General features: G+C 45.8%; 1 pseudogene across 1 annotated transcript in view; it reads left to right on the top strand.

The window, feature by feature from the left end:
* LOC146692549 (uncharacterized) overlaps positions 1-23,200 on the top strand; it is a 232,329-nt pseudogene that overhangs the window by 189,603 nt on the left and 19,526 nt on the right. The window lies entirely within an intron of this gene.

Below are 23,200 nucleotides of genomic sequence, written 5' to 3'. Positions count from 1 at the left end.
GGGACCGGTCATGAGAGATCACACATCCCGATAGTCGCCCTCAGACCTGACATCCACGAGCTGCCGGAGGAGGCTTACCCAAGATTATCTCCCGGATTCGACAGGAAACTGCAGAGAGATGAAGCCCATCTGGTTGCTGTGTCTTTATCTGTTCATTTATCATCTGTAATAGCCCAAAACATCCGAACCATTATATAAAATTCCAGGTTTGTGCTTTTTGTTGTTTGGCCTGGTCCAGTAAAAGGAATCTAGAGAATTAAAAAGCTTTTTCCTAAAATCTGCCTCAAGGTTTGTTGATGTTTTATTTGTACACTTGGTCTCAGAAATCTGATTGAGACTAAACAGAACATGAAGGAAACTTGCAGTCAGCTCCAAACGTATTTGTATAACCAAATTTAAACCATTTTAAACCAAACAATCCAGACGTAACTCCAGTTCAGTCACCAGATTGCTCCAAATGTTCCAGCCTTCGCTCGTGCTTCCAGGGGTTATTTGTGTATGGCTACTGCCCATTCTTGACCCGTGATGTTGTCTGCAGCTTGACTTCTAATGCATTGTGTATTTTTGGATTCTGTCCTTTGCTTCCCCGGTTGCCTGCGTGCGTGTCGACTCACTGTTTGCTTATTGAACTAAAAATGCTGGACTTCAGTTTGTTGTTTTGATCCCTGCTTCCAAGTCCAGTTTGGTCCACGGCCATTACAGTGTTTACGAAGTGGCTGAAAGGAAGGAGTGGTTGGCTTAATCTCCGCTTACAGCGCCTCATTTTGTGTGGTTGCTGGTGTTATTGACTTGATTTAAAACATGTTGCATACATGTGTATGTAACATACATAAGTGGCTGATATGATGCTGGTGTTAATGCTCGAGCTGGTGCATTATGTGATATTTACTGTGTGATCGTATCCCAGTGTTTCATGCGTGGTGCCAGCTGACAAAAATACATTTTTCTGCATAGCTGGTTACTGTGGAGTTAGGTATGTGGTCCCATGAGGCTGGGGCCTAACTGGGGATTTATGCTTCAGATAAGTACCTACACGCCAGGTCAACGCTGCCTCTAGCTGGCCTGTTCCCTACCATTGATTCCTCCTGTTCATTTCTGGCTACGTTTTCATTCAGGAAATAACAATACATGTGTCACTATATTAAAATAATCATAACTTCAGTATAAGGACTCACAAATGTGGCACTGTCACTTGGTTTTTGCTCTCTCTGTAGTAGAGTATCACTTCCTCTTCCTGTTCCAACACACAGTGCTGTTTTTCTAGCAATTAAATTAAAACCCTTTAGATAAATTCTTATTTCATAGTGTAATCCTCACGTGCTTCATCAGAAGCACACTTTTCATGTACTCACTCGCTAATTTACAGCCAAAGTATTCACTCACCGTGTCTTTATTGTTTTGCTAGCTTAGCTTAGCTCATAGCCGACTCGCTAGCAGCATGGCCTCTTCACCTGTACCCCCTGCACTTTCCTTCTCATTGTGTGAGATGTTTAGTTACTCCTCAGCCTCCTTTAGCAGTAATGATACTTATTGCAGGGTTTACCATACAATATAAAGCACCTTGAGGTGACTGTTGTTGTGATTTGGTCCTGTATATATAAAATTGAATTGAATTGAATTGTTGTCGGACATCTCAGGATACATTACAAAAAAACATGAAAATATTTTTTAATTTACTAAAATCAAAAAATTTCAACCAATTGAAACGATTCTGTGAACTTGAAAAACTGAAATAAAATGAACAGAGGAAATGTCCTTAGTTGTAGTTAATTTTATTACAGCTTGGCTTACGAGTCAGTGATGGACATGTCTGACTCTACACGACTGTGACTGACGGCTTTCAACAAGTTCACCTTAGAATCTAAATCAGCCCTTGAAGGATGCGATTGGAACGGATGGTTAATATAAATAATGCGCAGCACATAATCTAATGTTACTGAAACATCAAACATGATGCTGGATTTTATTACATTGGCAGTGCAAGCAGGGATGGTCAGCCTGTGGTGACTTCAAGGTTTTTCTCAAAAAATAGGCGAGCGACTTGGCGCTGATATTTGGAAATATCAGCACTGAATCATACTTTGAGACGTGACTCCCCAGCCTTCTTCAAGTTCTATTAAATCCCCCTCTCTCTCCTCCGTTGCCCCTTCCCTTCCCTGTTCCCATGGTTTTCCCAGGCCTGCTCTCCCAGGGTGTTTGACCTGACTTCGTGCCCCTCTATGCCCTCTTTCTGCCCCTTTTGGTGCTTCCTGCCCCCTGCTACTGCTACACAGGCTCTTATTGTAACAGAGCCTACGCTGTCACTGCCCATCGCACATCAGCACAAAAAATAAATGCACATGACACATACAACGCACACATGCACACCACAGCAGAGAAACAGAAGAGGAGAATCCCGATCACCTGGAGCTCCACGGCCTGTCTGATTTATCGGACAAAGGTGCTGCTGAACTTCATTTCCCACACATTCCAGTTGTGAACACTGTGTGTGAATGTGTTCTTATACGCATGCATGTGTGTGGTGTGTGTCGTGTCAGTCTGATGGAAGTGCCCGAGCCTCCCGAGGTGAGACTAATGCTGAACAGGACGTCGGAGAGAACAGAGCAGCTCTTGCTACAAACATCAGCTCTCACACCTCCCGACATGAAGACAGGAGGGTTTTGTTTCAGTGATGGGGGGCGAGGTTGATGGACAGCATTTTACTCTTTAAATGTTGACTGAGGGAAAATAAAATAGTTACCAGAAGAAGAAAAGGTGCCGAAACTTTGAGCTTTCAGCAGGCTTGTCACGTTTCTTTCTTTTGTAAATACATTTAAATGTAAATCAAATTAATTAATTAATCAGTAAAACGATTAAATTGTACTTCATGTAAGTGGAAACATACTTATGTTTCATCTTCATGTCTATATTTTATTTCTTTTGTACTTAAAATAAGAAAAAAAAATGGATTTGGATGCAGCTCTGTCCCTAAAGATCGAAGGAAGAAATGACCCAAACACCAGCCACAGAAGTTCAAATATTCTCACGAGGATGGAGGATGATGATGGTGTGAAGCACGCTAAAGTCTCAGCAGGCCTGCGCTGGACTAATAAAGAGTTTATAAAAGCACTTCAGTGTGTGTGAATTTCCAGACTGGGTGTTGCCTCTGATAAGTTCAAAACCAGACGAGTTGTATCAGTGCAGAAGGGACGACTGTGGGCGAGAGAGATAAGGAAAGAATGGGAGAAATCTACACCAGCTCTCTCTTTCTTTTCCCAACATGTGATGATGGTTTAATTAAACTTCACACAGAATTACCGTCATTAGAGAAAGAACACGTCCGCTGAAGGCTCTGCAGACACGTTTATCCACACAGCAATACTCACCTCCAGGTGTGTACAGTATAAATCACCTGGTTATATTAATAGACTATGTTCAGTTTAAACCAGTTTAGTTTAAATCATACAGCAGCACTCCTTCAGGTGATTTATGTTGTAAATATGTTCAAAGCAAAACTGACTTGAGTCCTTTTTTATTTAGATTGGTTATTATTTCCAATGTTCTAAACACAATTAGATAACTAAATTTTATATATATGTATATATATAAAAAAACACCCAGCACGCCCCTGCGGGCGGTTTATCCTTCAAGCTCGGGTCCTCTACCAGAGGCCTGGGAGCTTGAGGGTCCTGCGCAGTATCTTAGCTGTTCCCAGGACTGCGCTCTTCTGGACAGAGATCTCCGATGTTGTTCCCGGGATCTGCTGGAGCCACTCGCCTATCTTGGGAGTCACCGCACCTAGTGCTCCGATTACCACGGGGACCACCGTTACCTTCACCCTCCACATCCTCTCGAGCTCTTCTCTGAGCCCTTGGTATTTCTCCAGCTTCTCGTGTTCCTTCTTCCTGATATTGCTGTCATTCGGAACCGCTACATCGATCACTACGGCCGTCTTCTTCTGTTTGTCTACCACCACTATGTCCGGTTGGTTAGCCACCACCATTTTGTCCGTCTGTATCTGGAAGTCCCACAGGATCTTAGCTCGGTCATTCTTCACCACCCTTGGGGGCATCTCCCATTTTGACCTCGGGACTTCCAGGTTATACTCGGCACAGATGTTCCTGTACACTATGCCGGCCACTTGGTTATGGCGTTCCATGTATGCCTTGCCTGCTAGCATCTTGCACCCTGCTGTTATGTGCTGGATTGTCTCTGGGGCATCTTTACACAGCCTGCACCTGGGGTCTTGCCTGGTGTGATAGACCCCAGCCTCTATGGATCTTGTGCTCAGAGCTTGTTCTTGTGCTGCCATGATTAGTGCCTCTGTGCTGTCTTTCAGTCCAGCTTTGTCCAGCCACTGGTAGGATTTCTGGATATCAGCCACCTCCTCTATCTGCCGGTGGTACATACCGTGCAGGGGCCTGTCCTTCCATGCTGGTTCCTCGTCTCCCTCCTCTTTCTTGGGTTTCTGCTGCCTGAGGTATTCACTGAGCACTCGGTCAGTTGGGGCCATCTTCCCAATGTATTCTTGGATGTTCGTTGTCTCATCCTGGACTGTGGTGCTGACACTCACCAGTCCCCGGCCCCCTTCCTTCCGCTTAGCGTACAGCCTCAGGGTGCTGGACTTGGGGTGAAACCCTCCATGCATGGTAAGGAGCTTTCTTGTCTTTATGTCAGTGGCTTCTATCTCCTCCTTTGGCCAGCCTATTACCCCAGCAGGGTACCTGATCACGGGCAGGGCGTACGTGTTGATGGCCCGGATCTTGTTCTTACCATTCAGCTGACTCCTCAGGACTTGCCTGACCCTCTGCAGGTACTTGGTGGTTGCAGCTTTTCTAGCGGCCTCTTCATGGTTCCCATTCGCCTGCGGGATCCCCAAGTACTTGTAACTGTCCTCTATGTCTGCAATGTTGCCTTCTGGTAGTTCAATCCCCTCAGTTCTGACTACCTTCCCTCTCTTATTACCATCCGACTACACTTCTCCAGTCCGAACGACATTCCAGTGTCATTGCTGTATAGCCTGGTAGTGTGGATCAGTGAATCGATGTCTCGTTCACTCTTGGCATACAGCTTGATGTCATCCATGTACAGGAGGTGGCTGACAACTGCTCCGTTCCGTAGTCGGTATCCGTAGCCAGTCTTGTTAATGATCTCACTGAGGGGGTTCAGGCCTATGCAGAACAGCAGTGGGGACAGAGCATCTCCTTGGTAGATCCCGCACTTGATGGTGACTTGTGCTATGGGCTTGGAGTTGGCCTCTAGTGTTGTACGCCACATCCCCATTGAGTTCCTGATGAAGGCTCTTAGGGTCCCATTGATCTTGTACAATTCTAGGCATTCCAGTATCCAGCTGTGGGGCATTGAGTCATAGGCCTTCTTGTAATCAATCCAGGCAGTGCACAGGTTGGTCAGTCTGGTCTTGCAGTCTCGGCTGATTGTTCTGTCTACCAGTAGCTGGTGTTTTGCGCCTCTGGTATTCTTGCCAATTCCTTTCTGTGTCCCGCTCATGTATTGACCCATGTGCCTGTTCATCTTAGCCGATATGATGCCTGACAGGAGCTTCCATGTAGTACTGAGGCAGGTTATTGGTCGGTAGTTGGAGGGGACCGGTCCCTTCTTGGGGTCCTTGGGGATCAGGACCGTCCGGCCTTCAGTTAGCCATTCCGGGTGTATCTCGTTAACTAGCAGCTGGTTCATTTGTGCTGCCAGACGCTCGTGGAGTGCAGTTAGCTTCTTCAGCCAGTAGGCGTGAACCATGTCGGGCCCTGGTGCTGTCCAACTCTTCATACTGGAGACCCTTTCTTGGATATCTGCCACTGTGATGGTTACTGGACCCTGTTCAGGGAGGTCGCTGTGGTCTGCCCTCAGATCCTCTAGCCACTGAGCATTGCCGTTATGGGTTGCATCCTTCTCCCATATGCTCTTCCAGTATTGCTCCGTCTCCAGCCTTGGTGGTGCTGTTCTCTTATTGTTCCCTTGCCACTGAGAGTACACCTTTGCTGGTTCTGTGGAGAACAGCTGGTTTATTCTCCTGCCTTCTATCTCTCTGGTGTACCTCCTCAAGCGGCTGGCCAAGGCTGTGAGTCTTTGCTTGGCAGTTTCCAAGGCCTCAGGTATGGACAGCTTGCTGTATTTCTTAGGCACCTTATTCGTCGCACCTTTCTGCAACTCCGTTAGTTGGCTAACCTCTCTCCGTGCTACTTTGATCTTGCCCTCTAGCCTCCTTCTCCATGGAGGGTACTGCCCCTTGTGGCTGTTCAACTTGTAGCCAAGCATCTCACTGATCACTGCTGCCGTATTGTAGATCAGCTTGTTAGTGTCGGTAATCGTGGTTGTAGGTATTGCCCGTAGTGCTGCATTAACATCATCTAGCAGACCTTCTGAGGGTACTTCACGTAATCTTGGTAACCGGCTACGGGGGATCCAGGTTTCAAGCTTGGCCATGATCCTATTTTTCAGGTCAGTTCCTCTCGCACTCAACGATCCTTCTCCTATCACACTTGGGGCTATGTACCCAATCTCGGGTGGGGGTGATGATATCTCCCCCCTGACCTGGCGTCCTGACTCCTCCTTGCCGTAGCATTTGTGTTGTACCTCGTCAATCTCTAGCTGTGAGAGCAGTCCCTTCTTTCGAATGTTGGAACACTGAGCTACTAGTTGTTTCGCCGTCATTGTGGATGTTGGGTATCGAAGAATCCATAGGTCCCTCATCCTATTCATGTAGCCCCTTCCGCCGGGGTTACTTGCGTAGTAGCATTCCAACAACGCCCTGTTTTCGTCCCTTGCCCACCGATGCCTTCTTGTTCCAGTAGCCCACTTTTCGTCAGGGTGCCCTGGTTCCTCAACACCTGACGCGGACCTTGTTGATCCGGGCGACGTCCGAGCCGGCATGCCTTCATATTTATCTGTCTCGCTCATGTCTGCGGTAGGCTTGCTTAGCATAGGGGGTCTAGCCTTAGGACCCTTACTGGATACAGACGCCCCAGGCAGGAATCGAACTTGCGATCCTCTGCCTGGGATATATATATATATCCCAGGCACTGGTATATATATATATATATATATATATATATATATATATATATATATATATATATATATATATATATATATATATATATATTAGGGGTGCAACGATACACAAAATTCACGGTTCGGTTCGATACTTTGGTGTCACGGTTCGATATTTTTTCGATACAAAAAAATGTTCATGCCTTTTTAATTTGTCATTTATTAAAATTATAAATATATATTTTAACACAAAAGTACAGTTTTTAAATTTAACCCTAACCCTTGTGCGTGTTGTTTTTTAGCTCGTCATATTGCAGCCACAGAAATTCTTTTGTCCATGAAACCATAAAGCTGCACTTTCTTTTTGCCTTATAGTCTGATTTGTCATAACTTCTCCGTTTTGTGGTAAGCTTTTCTTTGGCTGTCACTTCTTCACCCTGACCTGTCTTATTTGGCTCAGCAGAACTAAAATATATATCTGTCTGTGAAGGTTCTCAATCATCCAGGTCATCGTAGTGAAATATATATCCTGCCGCACTCACATAAGCTCAGCGATTCTCTGCGCGATCAACCTCTCACATGTTTAAGCTTGCTGTGGGAGATTTCACTTGTCATGTTTGCATAGTAAGCTAACAATTAATAAGACGATGTCAGAGGAATTGGTGCACAAATTATCATCACTCACAGATCAGTGCTGTCGCTCTCTATACACAGTTCGCGCGATTGCAAAGTGAAAGCAAAAAAACAAGCGCAAATTCAAACGCGATTTCAATATGTCACATATTGACAGTGGCTCACCGATGCCAATGACATAATTACCCAGCTACATTTCTGAAAGAATGCAAAAGCATTGACATATATTTTTCCTTCCTACAATAGCCCGACGGGCAGGGGAGAGATAGCCCCGGGACGTCGGGCTAGCGATATTGCGAGCCCTGTATCTGATTGAGGAATCACTCATCTTTGGAAAAGAGAGTTTATTACAGAGAAATGTCTCTTTCCAAAATAAAAGCTATACTATCCGCTTCTTCTGGGCTATATTCTCAGCAGCATATTAAACATATCAGGTCTCCATAAGGAGAATCCTGTGCTAACAGCTGTCTAAATGACTCGGCTAAAGTTAGTAGCATGCTTGTTGTTTTTGTCTTTGCACTAGGATGATGTCGGTGTAAATGTGCAGTCATATTCGTTGTGTTCCCACTAGTGCTTTCAGGTTAATCTCGTTGAAATGACCTTAACGCCACAACACGGCAAATCTCCGTTAACGAGCTACCACCGATAGCCCCGTGCATGGGGCTAGACGGCCAACACGTTAACGAGCTAACTGCGCTAACACACTAGCTCCCACCCATGTAATTGAGCATTGCATGGCACATCCAACATACTGTTTTACTTTAGTCCATGACTCGCTTACCTTCAGGGTCATACGTCACATGAAAACCAAAATAATTCCAAACGCCAGATCTGAATGAGGGTGGGGAGGTCCACTTCTGTCTCGCTAGCTTGCCCTGCGCTCTTCCTTCTGACCATGCTGTCTGTGTTGAGCGCTCAGTGAATCTGCGTTCGACTACTCCGCCTAGGCTGCACTCTCGAGCCTAGGCGGAGTAGTCGAACGCAGATTCACTGAGCGCTCAACACAGACAGCATCGTCAGAAGGAAAGTTGATAAAATAAATTACAAATTTTGTATTGTTCTTTTTTTTTCTCCCCTTTGGTTTTCTTTCTTTCTCTCCCCCTCTTTCTTTCATTCTTTCCCCCTGTCCTATCCCACAGTCATGTCTGTCCCGTTTGCAACTGAAAATAAAATAAATTCATAATTATAATAAAGGTCAATCAAATGGACCAATATGATGATCCACTTAAAATAAATCCTCTTGGCATCTTTCTTGGCCTCAAGACAACAATTCTGATGGCTATAGATCCAAACGGGGCACAAAAAAAAAAAAAAAAAAAAAAAAAAAAAATTGAAAAAAAAAAAAATTTGAAAAAAATTGTATTGTTCGATACATATGCGTACCGAACCGAAAGCACTGTATCGAACGGTTCAATATCGATACGAATATCGTTGCACCCCTAATATATATATATATATATATATATATATATATATATATATATATATATATATATATAGCAGCTGGATAGCGTAGTGGTTAGACTACACGCCTTTGGAACAGAGGATCGCAAGTTCGATTCCTGCCTGGGGCGTCTGTATCCAGTAAGGGTCCTAAGGCTAGACCCCCTATGCTAAGCGAGCCTACCGCAGACATGAGCGAGACAAATAAATATGAAGGCATGCCGGCTCGGACGTCGCCCGGATCAACAAGGTCCGCGTCAGGTGTTGAGGAACCAGGGCACCCTGACGAAAAGTGGGCTACTGGAACAAGAAGGCATCGGTGGGCAAGAGACGAAAACAGGGCGTTGTTGGAATGCTACTACGCAAGTAACCCCGGCGGAAGGGGCTACATGAATAGGATGAGGGACCTATGGATTCTTCGATACCCAACATCCACAATGACGGCGAAACAACTAGTAGCTCAGTGTTCCAACATTCGAAAGAAGGGACTGCTCTCACAGCTAGAGATTGACGAGGTACAACACAAATGCTACGGCAAGGAGGAGTCAGGACGCCAGGTCAGGGGGGCGATATCATCACCCCCACCCGAGATTGGGTACATAGCCCCAAGTGCGATAGGAGAAGGATCGTTGAGTGCGAGAGGAACTGACCTGAAAAATAGGATCATGGCCAAGCTTGAAACCTCGATCCCCCGTAGCCGGTTACCAAGATTACGTGAAGTACCCTCAGAAGGTCTGCTAGATGATGTTAATGCAGCACTACGGGCAATACCTACAACCACGATTACCGACACTAACAAGCTGATCTACAATACGGCAGCAGTGATCAGTGAGATGCTTGGCTACACGTTGAACAGCGACAAGGGGCAGTACCCTCCATGGAGAAGGAGGCTAGAGGGCAAGATCAAAGTAGCACGGAGGGAGGTTAGCCAACTAACGGAGTTGCAGAAAGGTGCGACAAATAAGGTGCCTAAGAAATACAGCAAGCTGTCCATACCTGAGGCCTTGGAAACTGCCAAGCAAAGACTCACAGCCTTGGCCAGCCGCTTGAGGAGGTACACCAGAGAGATAGAAGGCAGGAGAATAAACCAGCTGTTCTCCACAGAACCAGCAAAGGTGTACTCTCAGTGGCAAGGGAACAATAAGAGAACAGCACCACCAAGGCTGGAGACGGAGCAATACTGGAAGAGCATATGGGAGAAGGATGCAACCCATAACGGCAATGCTCAGTGGCTAGAGGATCTGAGGGCAGACCACAGCGACCTCCCTGAACAGGGTCCAGTAACCATCACAGTGGCAGATATCCAAGAAAGAGTCTCCAGTATGAAGAGTTGGACAGCACCAGGGCCCGACATGGTTCATGCCTACTGGCTGAAGAAGCTGACTGCACTCCACGAGCGTCTGGCAGCACAAATGAACCAGCTGCTAGTTAACGAGAGACACCCGGAATGGCTAACTGAAGGCCGGACGGTCCTGATCCCCAAGGACCCCAAGAAGGGACCGGTCCCCTCCAACTACCGACCAATAACCTGCCTCAGTACTACATGGAAGCTCCTGTCAGGCATCATATCGGCTAAGATGAACAGGCACATGGGTCAATACATGAGCGGGACACAGAAAGGAATTGGCAAGAATACCAGAGGCGCAAAACACCAGCTACTGGTAGACAGAACAATCAGCCGAGACTGCAAGACCAGACTGACCAACCTGTGCACTGCCTGGATTGATTACAAGAAGGCCTATGACTCAATGCCCCACAGCTGGATACTGGAATGCCTAGAATTGTACAAGATCAATGGGACCCTAAGAGCCTTCATCAGGAACTCAATGGGGATGTGGCGTACAACACTAGAGGCCAACTCCAAGCCCATAGCACAAGTCACCATCAAGTGCGGGATCTACCAAGGAGATGCTCTGTCCCCACTGCTGTTCTGCATAGGCCTGAACCCCCTCAGTGAGATCATTAACAAGACTGGCTACGGATACCGACTACGGAACGGAGCAGTTGTCAGCCACCTCCTGTACATGGATGACATCAAGCTGTATGCCAAGAGTGAACGAGACATCGATTCACTGATCCACACTACCAGGCTATACAGCAATGACATTGGAATGTCGTTCGGACTGGAGAAGTGTAGTCGGATGGTATCAAAGAGAGGGAAGGTAGTCAGAACTGAGGGGATTGAACTACCAGAAGGCAACATTGCAGACATAGAGGACAGTTACAAGTACCTGGGGATCCCGCAGGCGAATGGGAACCATGAAGAGGCCGCTAGAAAGGCTGCAACCACCAAGTACCTGCAGAGGGTCAGGCAAGTCCTGAGGAGTCAGCTGAATGGTAAGAACAAGATCCGGGCCATCAACACGTATGCCCTGCCCGTGATCAGGTACCCTGCTGGGGTAATAGGCTGGCCAAAGGAGGAGATAGAAGCCACTGACATAAAGACAAGAAAGCTCCTTACCATGCATGGAGGGTTTCACCCCAAGTCCAGCACCCTGAGGCTGTACGCTAAGCGGAAGGAAGGGGGCCGGGGACTGGTGAGTGTCAGCACCACAGTCCAGGATGAGACAAGGAACATCCAAGAATACATTGGGAAGATGGCCCCAACTGACCGAGTGCTCAGTGAATACCTCAGGCAGCAGAAACCCAAGAAAGAGGAGGGAGACGAGGAACCATCATGGAAGGACAGGCCCCTGCACGGTATGTACCACCGGCAGATAGAGGAGGTGGCTGATATCCAGAAATCCTACCAGTGGCTGGACAAAGCTGGACTGAAAGACAGCACAGAGGCACTAATCATGGCAGCACAAGAACAAGCTCTGAGTACAAGATCCATAGAGGCTGGGGTCTATCACACCAGGCAAGACCCCAGGTGCAGGCTGTGTAAAGATGCCCCAGAGACAATCCAGCACATAACAGCAGGGTGCAAGATGCTAGCAGGCAAGGCATACATGGAACGCCATAACCAAGTGGCCGGCATAGTGTACAGGAACATCTGTGCCGAGTATAACCTGGAAGTCCCGAGGTCAAAATGGGAGATGCCCCCAAGGGTGGTGAAGAATGACCGAGCTAAGATCCTGTGGGACTTCCAGATACAGACGGACAAAATGGTGGTGGCTAACCAACCGGACATAGTGGTGGTAGACAAACAGAAGAAGACGGCCGTAGTGATCGATGTAGCGGTTCCGAATGACAGCAATATCAGGAAGAAGGAACACGAGAAGCTGGAGAAATACCAAGGGCTCAGAGAAGAGCTCGAGAGGATGTGGAGGGTGAAGGTAACGGTGGTCCCCGTGGTAATCGGAGCACTAGGTGCGGTGACTCCCAAGCTAGGCGAGTGGCTCCAGCAGATCCCGGGAACAACATCGGAGATCTCTGTCCAGAAGAGCGCAGTCCTGGGAACAGCTAAGATACTGCGCAGGACCCTCAAGCTCCCAGGCCTCTGGTAGAGGACCCGAGCTTGAAGGATAAACCGCCCGCAGGGGCGTGCTGGGTGTTTTTTTTTTTTTTACATATATACAGTGTTGGGGGTAACGCGTTACAGTAACTACGTTATTATTGTGGTAACGAGCACGGTAACTAGTTATTATGCCAAAATCAGGAACGCGTTAATCATTACTGGGATTTAGATAGGCTCCTTATTCGTTACTTCGTGTGGTGGCTATGGCGGAGCTTCCACAGATTCAGTAACATTAGCAAGTGGTGGAGGCCAGCAGGTGGATGAGGGAAAGGGGAGGCAGGAGGAGGAGAGACCCGAAGCGGCTGAACTTCAGGTAAGAAGTTATGACCTGCAGTCTATCTGGGTCAGATATAAACCAAGTTTAGGTGGAGTTTATTTTCGTTGTGCTGACTTTTTATAGTCAGTTACATTAACTCGTACTGCGTACTAGCTAGCATGACAGAGTTTCTATACAGCTGGGTGGGTGCTATGATGTTACTGATACTGAACTTTGTTTTATTCATAAGGTTAATTATTAGAGTTGCCAACCGTCCCGTAAAAAATGGAATCGTTCTGTATTCAGAGAAAATATTACGCGTTTTGTAATATTTTCGTTTCGTATTGAGGTGAAAAGGAACACAGTTTGTCCCGGACTTCAGCTAGAATGAAAAAGACACAAAGCTGTATTTATTCTGTGTCTTTGCTGCACAGCTGCCTCCTCTCCTCTTATTCTCTCTCTCCCCCGTTTCTACTTCAATCATGAAACTGATCAATGATCAGCTGATCAGCTTTTCTCTCTTGTTTGTTTATTGCCCACTTCGCGCCAGAAAGAAGAAACCAATGTCGCGCTAAACAACAGCAGCACGTTTAAGCTGTTGTTAGAATTTAGTCAATATTAATTTCTAGTATCAGCTGATGTTTGCTGGAGCCACAGCTGTAAAAGCTGCTGGTCATGATATGGTTTGGTTATGTGGTGAGAGGGAAACATGAAGATGAAACCAGGAGATGTCCTTACTGAACCATCAGAGCTGAACAGGTGATGGAGAAACAGGTTTACCTTTTAGGTGACATGAATGAGGTGAAGGGAAGTTATGAACTGTTTCTGAGAGACAAATAACACCAGGATCCTTTTCTATGTAGCTGACAGCTGGTAACTGTGCAGGGGCAGGTCTAGCAAAGTGTTGCCAGGAGGCCAGTTAGGGCGTTAACAGGGAAAGGGGGGCACAAAGAAATACTTTTTTCTTATTCTCATTTAAAATGTCTAGCTTTTAAAAAGTAATTATCTGAATCTTACAACAAACGATTGATACATATATACCATCAGAACAGTGTACATCACTGTCACAACAGTGTTTGTTTTCATTCAAAGGCTTTATGATTTTTCCTATAATGGAGGACCGGTCAGTCAAAACGCCCGGGCCGATTTTTTTGTCCCAGTCCAGCCCTGTATGCAGCTCATCTGCAGTCTGGTGTTACCTACATCTTCCTATTCAGAAGGAAGAATTTCCGAGCTCTGAGTACAATCGAAAGCACCACGACTGCAGTTTTCGTGTTGGTAGAAGTAACTAGTAATGTAACTAAGTTACTATTTTAAAGTAACTTCACCTTCAAGTGCGGGATCTACCAAGGAGATGCTCTGTCCCCACTGCTGTTCTGCATAGGCCTGAACCCCCTCAGTGAGATATTTGACAAGACTGGCTACGGATACTGGCTACGGATACCGACTACGCAACCGAGCTTTTGTCAGCCACCTCCTGTACATGGATGACATCAAACTGTATGCCAAGAGTGAACGAGACATCGATTCACTGATCCACATCACCAGGATATACAGCAATGACATCGGGATGTCATTCGGGCTGGAGAAGTGTAGTCGGATAATAACAAAGAGAGGGAAGTCAGAGCGGAGGGGATCACAGAAGGCAACATTGCAGACATAGAGGACAGTTACAAGTACCTGGGGATCCCGCAGGCGAATGGGAACCATGAAGAGGCCGCTAGAAAAGCTGCAACCACCAAGTACCTGCAGAGGGTCAGGCAAGTCCTGAGGAGTCAGCTGAACTGTAAGAACAAGATCCGGGCTATCAACACCCACGCCCTGCCCGTGATCAGGTACCCTGCTGGTATAATAAGTTGGCCAAAGGAGGAGATAGAAGCCACTGACATAAAGACAAGAAAGCTCCTTACCATGCATGGAGGGTTCCACCCCAAGTCCAGCACCCAGAAACCCAAGAAAGAGGAGGGAGACGAGGAACCATCATGGAAGGACAGGCCCCTGCACAGTATGTACCACCGGCAGATAGAGGAGGTGGCTGATATCCAGAAATCCTACCAGTGGCTGGACAAAGCTGGACTGAAAGACAGCACGGAGGCACTAATCATGGCAGCACAAGAACAAGCTCTGAGTACAAGATCCATAGAGGCTGGGGTCTATCACACCAGGCAAGACCCCAGGTGCAGGCTGTGTAAAGATGCCCCAGAGACAATCCAGCACATAACAGCAGGGTGCAAGATGCTAGCTGGCAGGGCATACATGGAACGCCATAACCAAGTGGCCGGCATAGTGTACAGAAACATCTGTGCCAAGTATAACCTGGAAGTCCTGAGGTCAAAATGGGAGATGCCCCCAAGGGTGGTGGAGAATGACCGAGCTAAGATCCTGTGGGACTTCCAGATACAGACGGACAAAATGGTGGTGGCTAACCAACCGGACATAGTGGTGGTAGACAAACATGAGAAGACGGCCGTAGTGACCGATGTAGCGGTTCCGAATGACAGCAACATCAGGAAGAAGGAACACGAGAAGCTGGAGAAATACCAAGGGCTCAGAGAAGAGCTCGAGAGGATGTGGAGGGTGAAGGTAACGGTGGTCCCAGTGGTAATCGGAGCACTAGGTGACTCCCAAGCTAGGCGAGTGGCTCCAGCAGATCCCGGGAACAACATAGGAGATCTCTGTCCAGAAGAGCGCAGTCCTGGGAACAGCTAAGATACTGCGCAGGACCCTCAAGCTCCCAGGCCTCTGGTAGAGGACCCGAGCTTGAAGGATAAACCGCCCGCAGGGGCGTGCTGGGTGGGTTTTTTTTATATACATATGTGTGTGTGTGTGTGTGGGGGGGGGGGGGGGGGGGGGTTATAAACATGCAATAATATAAGCATATAGTATTTATATCAATAGATCTGGTTTTAAAGTGCTTGATAAGTGTGTCATTTTGCTGCATGTAGCAGAGTAACACAATGAAAAGCACAATTTAGCTAAATAAAAAAATGAAAGTCTCAAATTATATACCTATAAAAATATTTTATAATATTTTGTATTGCATATCAACAGTGACGGCTAGGCAGTGTGAGAGTTAGAAAATATGTGTTCAAATTCTGAAAACACTGAAATATGGAAATATTGCATAGTAACTGTTGAAGGAAAGAAACATTTATTTATTCTCATTGCAATTTACTGAAACAGACATTTAAATAAAACAAAATCATAATTATCCAGTTTTAGAAGTTTTATCAGAGCATTGAGTTTGTTTGCATTGTTGTAAACGTCTTTTCTTTGTTTCAGAGCTTAAATCCTAGTAAAAAGATTTTAACCCCGCGAAGCCTGAGCCGTCAAATAACTGCCAGAAAACTATAATTTTGTCTGGCAAATAAAAAAAATTACATTTAAATGTCGGTTTATATTTATAAAATACCTTTGAATTTAAATATGTTTTTGTACAATTTATTGCTTAAAATTGTATGCAAACATGCAAATATGCAGTTTATTCAAGGGAAAACACACACTGATGATGATGACTAAAAAAAACCCATTAAATTTGATGCACTTGGATTAATTACTGCTTTCTATCATTCTCACTTTTTAAAATGATGAGACATGAAAGTCCAGGTACGTGTTGGTAATATAGGAAGGTGTGTGTGTGTGTGTGTGTGTGTGTGTGTGTGTGTGTGTGTGTGTGTGTGTGTGTGTGTGTGTGTGTGTGTGTGTGATGGAGCTGCTGACAGGTATTTTCTCCAGCCTGGACTGTAACAACCTCACCTCTCACATATTTACTGCAGATTTTCCGGAGAGTTCCTGAGTGTGTGATGAGGTGTTTGGAGATTAGAGGCTTAAACTCCTTCAACACTCTTCCACCTTCATCTCTGCTGGGAACTTCTCATCTTCTCCTCTCAGTTCTCCTCCTCTGCTGATAAAGTGAAGGGTCTTCAAGGGTTCTTCGCTGAGCTGGGAGGTTATATTTACTGACTTATTCCAAGTGCATGCGCATATCTGACAAGGTATAAAAGTTCCAAAATGAACTACAAAAAAAATCCACAGGACTAAACTGGACTGTTACTACACTCGTGTTTCTGAGAGGAAGTCCAGTTCTGCTACAATTCCTGCTCATAGTGCATAGTGCTAATGATTGTTGTTGGGGGGTTTTTGAGCGTCTTAAGGCGACTGCTGTTGTGATTTGGCGCTGTGCTTCTCTCCTTCTGTTTCTGTTCTTGATGAGACAGCTTCTGCTTAACTTAGCTTTTCTTTTCTTAGAGGGGAGGTGGAGGAAAGGTCAGTGGTCAAGTGAGTGTTAAAATGACCCTAAGAGTCAATAACGGTCAGCGTTTACATCTCAGTCGCTCTTCAAACACTCTCTGTCATGTTTTAATACCACAATCTCTGCGAGACATTTAAACACAGCTGATTCACACACATACACACACGCACACACACACATCTGCATCGTGTCCCGATGAGAAACACAGGTCAGGTGACAGGAAGGAAGCGGGGTAGTGCTGCACCTGCAGGTTATTCGTACCGCACGGCTCCCAGAGGACGCGTCTGTGAGCTTCCTTCATCACAACAATGGAGCATTCTGTCCTCAGACAGCAGACATTCATACAGTCTGTGGGAGTGCATTAAAGCTGCTGATAAACACCCCTCAGCCCCACCTCCACCGGCATGCAGACGTCCTGTAAAGGTGTTAAGAACGCGCTTCAGTTTTTCGCTTTGAAAATAAAGAGCTCTCACATATAAAGTGGTCAGATGTCGTTTCTGCATCTACTCTTTGGTTTAAAGTTTCGCCATCGATGTGCTGATGTTTTAATATCTGGTACTGCTGGTGAGCATTTTCAATTAAATCTACTTCCTATCTGAGTGTCGGCAACACAGCACACGATCATCAGCAATACAAGACACATGTAGAGGTTTAAATAATTAAATAAATTGTAATTTTATTGTTGTTTGGGGGGAAAGCAGAACAAATGTGTCAGACTGTTTTAATGCAAGTACAGAATTCACATCTATCCATTTTTCTGAATGCTTATTCTACTCAGGGTCAAGGAGGCTGGCTGGAGGTTGGGTGCGCTCAGAACGGGTCACCAGTCTGTCCCCGGGCTAATTCACAGCAGGAATGTGAAATAATCCAACCACCGCAAAGAATAAAAACATGAATACGCCCTCTAAAGTGTCAGCATATTCATTCCACACCAAACAGAATGTGGTTGGTGCTGTATCGTGTTCTTTTACACATCGGCCATATGTATATGTATTTATAGAGAGTATTCAGGACTTGGAGAATTCAGGACTCGGAGGTGTTTCAAGAGATGGTATCTGGGCAGGATGTGTCTGGCTTGGCTTTGTCCAAACACCAAATCACAGGAAGCTGCTAATAAAAACATGTCAGGCATCAATCACTCAATGTGTGTATTCACAGAGAACCTGATTTCCTTTTACCAGAAGAATCCACAGATCTGCTGTTTCAGAGAGCATCCTCAGACAGCAGGCAAGTTATTTACTGTGCACGTTCCACCACTGTCATGATGCTGTTTAAGATCTAAATATAAATACAATGCAATGCTAATCTCATGAATCCAAATTTCATAGACAATAGAACACAGAAACACGTCCACATCCAGACGTGCATTTCATGGAAGGCCTGCATATTTCAGCAGGAGGATGCTAAACCACAGACTGCATCTACTCCAGCAGCACGGCTTTGTAAAAGAAGAGTCCGGGTGCTGAACTGATCTGCTTGCAGTCCAGACCTTTGACCAGCTGAGAACATCTGGAGCATCATGAAACCCACAACAGGACAAAGCAGTGGCAGGACTGCTGAGCAGCTAGAATCCTCCATCAGACCAGAACGGGGCAACGCTCCTCTGTTAAAGTTTACAGCTACTCTCCTCAGCTCACAGATGTAGACAGAAGAAGACGGGATGCTGTGCAGTTAACATTCGATGTACACGGCTACATGCTGTTAGCTTTGTGGTGCGGATGGATGGATGGATGAACAAAAGTCCCACAATCTCTGCAAATTCAACGACCCACATTCTACGTAAAGGGTCAGGCAGCAAAACTCAAGGATTTCTGTACCAGTCGTGGGAGTGCTCCAACGCCACCATCTTCATCTGGAGCTGATGAACATCGTCCCCATACTGCTCCGCATCCATTATAAGATTTGCACTAATGGACCCCAGCAGCAGAGGAAATGCCATGTAACTGTGGAAAACTCAGCTCTGCAAACAAAACGGTCCTGCTGTGGAGGAGACAAAGGAGAGCGACACAAAACTGAAAGAAAAAGGATCAAACTCCAGACAGCTGCAGATGCAACACCCTGAAAACAGGCAGAGAGGCTGAAAGGGTTTCTGCTGCATGATTTGCATGTCCATGGTGCTGCTTGGAGTCTCACAGGTCCTCCCAAAATTCAAAGGAGTTGTGAGGTGAAACAGCATGAGCTGAAACTGCACAGAGGACTCTGAAGCCTCTGTGGGAGCAGTTATCTGCTCAGACACGAGCCGTGCTCCATGTTGTTTCTGAGCACACTGCCTTACTATAAAAAGTGATGTGCCCGAAGCAGTGCTTAAAGCCTGAAGGAGTCTGAAACCATATAACGTCTGTGATTCAGCCCAAGGAAAAGATGTTTAACTAACTGTGTGAGGGTTCATTGAACAGTCTGTAAGGACACTGTAACATGATAAGCCTGATAAACATAAAAAAAGAAGACAGAAAAGAAAAAAACATCTTTTAATCACTTTAACAAGTTATTGCAATAAAAATTGAGTTTCTTCTTATTTTCTGGAAAAAAGATGACAATTATGGTGTGTGTGTGTGTGTGTGTGCGTGTGTGTGTGTGTGTGTGTAATGGACGTCCTGTGGGAACGAGGGGTCGAGTGGTGTGAGGTCCGAGGCGTCGTAACGACGGACGGGCGGCGAGCACCATTTAACTGAGAATAATACACCATTTCCTCCCATTCTCTCTCTCTCTCACACACACACAGTGTATAAACAGACACACACACACACCTCCCAGTCATGTTCCCTTGTTCCAAAAGGATTTCCGACTCACGGCCCAGCACTCTGGCTCAGCGCTCCCTGAGATATTACCCTCTACACACAGAGATATTCCTCCCTTGACACGCTGCGTTTCCTGCTATAGGATGGCCCTGCTTGTCCTCTGTGACCCCCGACACCAATAAACCTCTGATATCATCAACACACACAGAACCGGGAGTGCGTTGGCAGCAGCTTCTCTTGTAAAACAACTTTAACTGAAACTAACTGTGTTTAATTGACATCTGAGTTTCTGCTCATTTATTTTCGTTTGTTCGTTTGTTCCTTTGTTTTCCGTCTCAGCTCAGAAGCAGAGGTTTTCTGACTGACGCCGTGTGAGGCTGCATGAACTGAGCTGTGTTAGTTTGTCCCAGATGCAGTCCACAGCTGAACTCTGGGATAGTTTCACCTGAGCTCCACAGCTGCAAGGCAACACCTTGGAGTGAGACTTTTCAGTCCAGCAGAAACCCAAGCTTCTGTTTCTGTCAGTGTTTGGTGCCACTCTAACTAATATAACAGTTATTGTACTTTGTTTATCTCCATGATGGGTGGATGGACAGTCAAATATTCCATTTCCTGTGTGCTGTCTCACACGTCATTCATGTGGGAGATGGAACTAAAACAGCAGCTTGAGCTAAAACTTCTGGACCATGCTCAGTGCCACAAAGTGACAAGAATGTGACGATGAAGCGCAAACTCAGCACAACCCCAAAGCTGGCACTTTATCTGAGCTCCTCTGTGAGCTTGGCTCTCAGCTTTGTGGTAATAAAGAAAGATTTTCCTATTATGGTACGGGTTTGTGTAGATACACTGTGGACTTCATATGAATAATGCTTAAGTGATGTAATGAGTGTAGCTCTTCTTAGAGCTTCACAGAGGTCTTCTTGGAGAGGTTCATCATCCCTCTGTGCTTACTGCAGCTCTGCACATCAGCCTCATTCTTGAAAACATGCAGCAACAAGTGAAATAATGCATTACTTTTTCTTTTTCTTTCTTAAAAGTACAGAGTAATGCGTATTACTTTAAGTCACAACTCCCAAGTTAGAGGGCGAATACGAGCCTCATAAAATGAGTCAGAGTTGTTCCAAACTTTAGCTTTACCAAATTCAAAACAACAGAAATGAAGCACAACAACAGCAAAAATCATAACTACGGTTTCACCGGGCGGCCTCATCAGCGGTGCAATGAGAGAGACCTGCAGGATGGATATATGAAGGACCATCACAATCCTAAAGTATTTTATTTTGAAAGTTGATGGGTTTAGTTCACCTCCTCTCCTGTAAGTCTTTTGTCCCTTAGACTTGACCTTCCGGGAGAGCGAAACCTGAGGACAGCTGACTGCTTCATTTTTGAAGTGATGAAATAAAAATTCTGATGTTCTCGGAATGTGTACGGACTATTTGACTCCAGCTAAATTAAAGTTGTTACTCGACTGGTAATTTGTTAGAAGTGCAGTACTGTCATTTCATGACTTCGTGCAGGCACGCATAAAGTAAGCAGACCTTTTAAGATTCAAAAATGTAATTACTGATTTTTAAACTGAGTCAGGATTCATCACTCATGTCTTGGATAACACCTGGAGTTCTTGCTGTCTTCATTAACTGACCCGCAGCAGAGGTTTCCATCCTGCAGGAAAAATCTGAGATTTCATTGCATTTCAGATTTGAGCTTTAATGAAGGCCTTGCTGTGTAGATGTGTAGACAGACTCACTGTTACAGTAATTACCCGGACAGAAAGAGGAGGAGCTCAGCCAATGAGAGGGTGCTGACAAGCCCACTTGAAGTTATCAGAACGAACGGAGAAACGGTGGAGGGGGGGGGGGTCCTGTGTGAGTCTGTGTGCTCGTATCTGCATCAATGTGAGGACCAGTTTGGTTTTAGTTAGTCCTCGCAGTGAGACCAGTCTGTGTATCAGTGTGTGTATCAGTGTGTGTGTTGGTACAGTATAATTCCTGCATTAAATCCTTGTTGCACCGCTAACAGATTAGCAGGTGTGAAAAGACAGATGCTTCTGTGTGTGTGTGTGTGTGTGTGTGTGTGTGTGTGTGTGTGTGTGTGTGTGTGTGTGTGTGTGTGTGTGTGTGTGTGTGTGTGTGATATTCCCACAGCTCCTGGCTGTGTTCACTGAAACCCAATCATCGTGTGAGAGAGACCAGACACACACACACACACACACACACTAGCCTTTTTCTGACATGTCATACGTAATGTTTCTGGCTAAAGCATCTTTCCGGCATGGCAGCAAAGGATTGGTGGATGCAGGTCCAGTGGGTCAGAGCCTCATTTTAAAGTGAAGATTGAATCTGGTGTAAAAATCAATAAATGGTAAATGGCCTGCATTTGTATAGCGCTTTTCTAGTCCCTAAGGACCCCAAAGCGCTTCACACTACATTCAGTCATTCACCCATTCACACACGCATTCACACACTGGCGATGGCAAGCTACATTGTAGCCACAGCTGCCCTGGGGCGCAAAAGCAAAGTAACATCACATACACAAAACACAGTTCAGACTCACAGACAAGAACTTGAAGTAACGATTTGGTGAGTGACTTCTCTCGGTCAGGACGTTTGGCCCTCTCTGCTTCATGTCCGTCAGCTGACTGTGGGTGTTTCGTGCTCATCTCTCCTAGCATTTATGTCAAGCTGAGGTCCAACATCTTACTGTGTCTTGAGATACAACTCACCCCTCTTTACTGCACGATGGTAACCGCTGATGTCTGTGCATCAGTCTCTTTCATCCTGCACAAATCCGGCCAACGCTTCCAAGTTCGTGTCGTTTTTCCTACTGACCACATTCAGCTTCCTGACCAACGTCCTTCTAGGATGGAGTGTTAGAGTTAAATGGAGTGTTAAAGAAAATGTTATTATTGTTTTGAGGGAAAAAAAAGATATTTGGACCAAAATATTTGATGTATCTCTAATTCCATCACACCACAGAGACCAACGCTCAAGCTGCAGGTTTTCACTGTTAAGACGTGCCTGAGGACGCTTGGTCACCACCTTCACTGACCTCCTGCCTCCAGTGGGCTGAAGCTGAATGTACCCAAAACCTTCATGATGCCATTTCAGCCTTCTGCTCTATCAGCCTCTTGCTAAAGTGCTCTGAGCAGTCAGTAAGACGAGAAAAGTACTTTATAAACTTTTTTAAAAGTATTTTATACTATGGAATAAAGCATCAGTGGGGTGAGCTGCTGGAAATAAAAGGACCTCAGAGCTTCAGAGGACCTCAGGTTTGCGGTGCAGCAGTCACTCTCAGACCTGCTGCCTGATATAATCGTTGTTTTCTGATGGCCTCGTTCCCATACATGCACGCATGCGCACGCTCGTGTACGTGCGTACTGCCTCCGAACCAGACGCACCTCACAGTGTGTGTGTGTGTGTGTGTGTGTG

The sequence above is a fragment of the Copadichromis virginalis genome, linkage group LG15 (genome assembly GCF_057382275.1).
Source record: "Copadichromis virginalis isolate Kocher_CV1m ecotype Utaka linkage group LG15, C_Virginalis_male_GT1.1, whole genome shotgun sequence".
Classification (NCBI taxonomy): domain Eukaryota; kingdom Metazoa; phylum Chordata; class Actinopteri; order Cichliformes; family Cichlidae; genus Copadichromis; species Copadichromis virginalis.
This window is presented reverse-complemented; position numbering and strand designations above follow the sequence as displayed.